This window comes from Aplysia californica, unplaced genomic scaffold (genome assembly GCF_000002075.1).
Source record: "Aplysia californica isolate F4 #8 unplaced genomic scaffold, AplCal3.0 scaffold00043, whole genome shotgun sequence".
In the NCBI taxonomy this organism is placed as follows: Eukaryota; Metazoa; Mollusca; class Gastropoda; order Aplysiida; family Aplysiidae; genus Aplysia; species Aplysia californica.
Window position 1 is genome coordinate 335527 of NW_004797313.1, and position 5000 is coordinate 340526.

The following is a 5000-nucleotide window of genomic DNA, read 5'->3' on the forward strand; positions in this document are numbered from 1 at the left end:
TGAGAAAGACAAAGAAAGAGAGAGAGAGAGAGAGGGGGGGGGAGGGAGAGAGGGAAAGAGAGAGGTGGAGTGAAGGGGCACTCACTCAACTTTTCAACCATTTTCTTTTTCGTTACAAGTAATTTCCTCACAAGACAACTAAAACTGACAAACCTACAACCTCAATATTGAGCATTTCTCTTGGTGAAATACGGGAAGGTCTTCTTCGTCATCCTCGCTCACATTGTCTATTCGGTGTACTCTTGTGCTCTCTGGGGTCAAGTGCCAACAAACTGCCGTTCAAACAGTCTGTCTATCAAGACTGAGGGTAGCGATGTTTTCCCAACACTGACAACATTCTGATCTGGGTCGCACCGGCAGTTCCTAACCTTGTTGGGAGCGCCCATTTCCGATTCCCGATTCCCCCGAATTGATTCTACCATCAGGCAAACGCGGGCGGCACTAAACATCATTGTGCAAGAGACACGCTAAAGACTGGAGCCGAGGACAGAAGCGGGTCGAAAAGATGAGTTCTTAGCGTCCTGGTGAAAGAGCCGGCACTGAATTCTCCCGGTATATCAGGCCGAATCCGACTGTCTATTGACCAAGAGAGGGGCTCCTTTTTGAGAGAAGCACGCGACCAGTTGGATTAGGTTATTTCCTAGCCCCGAGGCCTACTCCGCTTTTATTTTCCAACTCCACAGGGCTCAGATTTGGAGTTGTCTACCCTTTTTGTTGCCGCCTATTCTGAGTGTGCAAACCTGAACCACCAGGATGATATTTCCTTTCTCTGGCAACCGACAAGCCATAATGCCACGTCCTTGACCTTCCTAGAGGTTACATGAAACCAGATACTTTTAATAATACATTTCCTTTTAGCATGTTGGTCCCTATTGCAGTTTAATCAACTGAAAACCCGTTTGGCGTTCCGAGTTTGGCCCTGGACTCTGCCACGTAAAATGTGTTCGATAGAGTATGGCTACAAGATTTGAGTGTTTGAGCACTTCGACAGAGACGGATGGGGCTGGGAAAAGGGAGAGGGGGGGGGGAATAAATTCTAGAACCCTCTCCACAGCCAATAATCAGCTAAATTGGGTCAGGCAATCTCGCACAAATTAAAGCGACGTTGTGATGTTCCAATGCCTTGAAGTAGAAAGTGTCCAGAAAGAGGCTAGAAACAAAATTGATGGCTACTTGAAGCCAAGATTTTACACCTCCCTGAAGCTTTAAAATATTTCTTCAATTCACCTCGATATTATAAGTGTTTATAGAGAGTTTTTAAATTACGTATTTCCTTTACCCCGTATGTCTCCTTCTTTGGGCTTGTCCTCACAAGGCCAGACTGTTGGCGTATCGTCATTTTCACAAAGGCCTTTGATCCGGAACTGAGATCATTTTATGAGACTGTGGTTGAGCGAAAGAACACGTTGTACTCAGGTTTATTTCATTCATAACATCTTACAATGCTATATAAAAGGCACTAATTTGTGTGCCCACTACCTGCTTCATCTTCTTTCATTTCTTTGCTTGCATTACTGGCATAGAGCTGCATCGCTGTGTTTTGTTTTGTTCCATTGAAAAAATGAAGTCGGGTATTTCTAGAACGTTACGTCTCATTCTGTTTCTGCATATACAGTAACAGAAGCTTAGAGTGGATGAATGATACCATTTTAAAAGGCGGAAGTGATTTTTGCCAAAACCCGAGTTACGATGGTTACTTTGCGACTCCACACGATTCATTGGCTTGAGAAGCTTATTCTTTTCAATGAAACCGGCACAATAGGATATTAATTGAGTCCTTTTCTTTTAGGTTACAAAGTTTGCGATCTTTTCAACAAAACGTCAAACATGTACATCATTTTATTTTGCTCTTCTTTTTGGGGGAAGCACATGATTATATTACCAACCTCAACCTTTTCGAGCAGGATTAAAGAATAATCAAGAAAATGTATTTACTTCATCTTACTTTCATTCTTTACCATCTCTCTAGGAAAACGGGGATTCTGGGGCAAAAAGAAGACATGGAAGGAAATGAAGCTAGAAAGGAAAGAAAAAAAGTAGAAAAGATTAGAACGGGTTCCTTTTCAATAGCTGCTCTATTATAGCGCGCGCAAAGGTAAACAGAACACATGCACGATTACATTATTCATGCAAAAAAGATCGAGTGAAGAGAAAAAAGACAAGGTGGTGTAGTTAATAATGATCGCTGCCGAATTATGAAATGTAAAACGTTGTAATTACAGTAGAACCTGCTCTAGCGGCCACGATATGCTCAAGACAACTTTTTGTACAAAAGTCCATTTCCCTCCTCCTCCCTTGTTTTTTCCATAATATTATATTGACTCGGCCAAAGAGGACCACAAAAATCGTACTTAACAAGATAGTTCACTCAGTCAAAAAAGTGTCCGCGGAAGCCCGTGCATTAGTTCAGATGGCGCTGCAGTTTTGAGGCTCTCTTTCGTTTCTCCAGAAGAAGAACAGGAAAAGCACAGTTTGTTAGTTTCACTTCTATTGCTTTTAACACAAGTAGGGTAACAAAAGTCCTCACCTTTTCGATTAGGGCGCCATCGAATTTAGAGGACACCTTTTTAATTGGCTCAAAGAGAGGAATGAACTATCTTGTTATGTACGATCTTTGGAGGACCACCTGTATCGGATGATCAGTTTTCTCCTCGACAATGGAAAGTCGTCTTGGACAGGTTAGACTTATTTCTAAGGAAGAGGATTTACTCTTTGGTGTTTCTTGTTATTTGGGTTCGACCTAGAGTTCAATGCAAGGGTATTTTAAACGTTTTGCAACTACATTGTTACAGAAATTATGTAACAGAAATAAAACATGATGAAAGATCATCGGTATAGCTCTTGACCTAGTGCGTTTAAAAGTAGAGCAAGAGGGAATAATCTTCTATCGATCTGAAAAAGGAAAAAGTACGCAAAAAATATAAAAATTCCACAACATCGTCAACAAAACGACCAATTCACTTCTACATGATTTGTCTTTCTGTAACAACATTATTTTACGAGACTTGCAATGATTTAGTCTGACAGTTTTATTACTCCCGTCACATCCCTGCCAAACTGCAATAGAATTCAGTCAGTAGTGGTAAGTAGCTCCGGTCGTGATAATTGAATCGTTGATCGACGACAAAATGTCAAGGAGCAAGTGTCTAGAAAAGATTGGTTGGCCTTCTCATTTGACCCCGACAACTCCTGGTTCAGAAATTGGGTTGATGAGTGATTGGAGGCACACAGTTATTATATCAGAGTTGCAGGAGCAGTACAGGACAGAAATATAAATACTTGTCAAAATGGGATATTATGGAGATGTTGAATTTTTTTATTTACATTTTTTGTTGCACTTTTGAGAGAATGATTAAAACAAAAACTTTTAGAGACAGATTGCAAAGATAAAATGAAAGTCAACGGTAATTTCAATGTAAAGTTAATTAATACTTTTATAAAATCCATAATATTCATAAAATATCAAATGTTTTTGAAAAGTCACTGAACAACGGGGGTCCACACACTCCAGGATGACTCTATAATACAAGTGCTCCAGAGACAGCATACGATGTCATTGCCTATTCTGCACTCGTGAGCGAACTTTTTTTAGAGTAACATTTTGTACGTAAGAAGCTATTATACACTTTCTTTCCTTCAGTGCTTCGGTGACAGGAAGACTTTAAGAAGCTGGATTACACAAGTTGGTATACAGTGATGTTTAACACGCAACTCCTTTGGAACATTTGTTCCTCACTATTATCATTCATTGTGTTTTTCCCCTACCCTTTTTTCCGCCTCTCCTTGTCTAGGGATTGGATCAAGCGATAGTGTTTGCCTTTCATTTTTGTATTAGTTTGAATAACCGTCCGTCTGCAAGCCATTAATTTTCTCCCTTTTACCCCTGTCCCCCCACCCCCCTGCTCCCCCCTTCTCTCTCTCTCTCTCTCTCTCTCTCTCTCTCTCTCTCTCTCTCTCTCTCTCTCTCTCTGTCTGTCTGTCTCTCTCTCTCTCTCTCTCAGCTCTCTCTTTCTCTTTCCCTTCATCGTTTTCCCCATGCCCTTTACCAATTCTAGAAGGAAGCTCATAATATTATTTGAAAGAAACATGCGCAATTTAGTTGGTTGTTAAAGACACACATGCTTTTACCAAGACAAAAATGTTACAACGCTTTGCATGATCGGTTCCTCACTTACCACCCAATAAACTAAATACCGCTGCTGGAGGTGCCGACGTGTGTTCTGTTTCCTCTATCGATGCTGTCGATATTTCTGCTGCTGTTACTGCTCTATCTTTTGTTTGAAGTTTCTTTTCTGTTCAATGGAAAAAGGTGCTCGAGATGGTGGGCGTGAGGGAGGAGTATTCCGAAAAAAGAGAGGCTGCAACTTATTTCAGAAGGGTGACGAATAGATGTTAAAGGCTTGAAGGAGACGGTAGACCTTTGAAGTGATTTTTGAGAATGCTCAGTTATGTTTAAGGAGAAAATATTGTGCTAGAGTTTTAATCGAATTCATCTGAAATAAGTATGAAAATGTTTCTCAAAGGTTTAAAAATTGTTCCCCCTTTAATCACTCTTCTATCTCTGTGAAAGAATAGCGACATAAAACATTTGACGGTAATGTTGCACAGTGAAACATTGGCCTTCTAGAGGAGATGCAAGTATCCCCCCCCCTCCCCCATTTTTCCCAGCTACATCACGTACGTCTTATAACATTTTAATGTATATTATGTGAGGCAGTGTGGTTGAATCAGGCTCTCGTCAAAATAAACATAGTGAAGAAACTTGCATTTTTCCGCAGGTTTGTGAATTTTTATCAAATTTTTGTTTTTTTGGCTCAACACCTTTTATGCCCATTAAAGAATTCATTTCTGTGTGAATTTTTCTGAAAAACATTGATTAAAGGCACAAAAAAGGTAAATTTTCAGTTACCACGGACTTTTAAGCTAAGAAAATAACTAATCGTTGGCTCACATTTTCGCACTAATTTTACCTCTGAAAACAGGTGACCCCACCTCCTTCT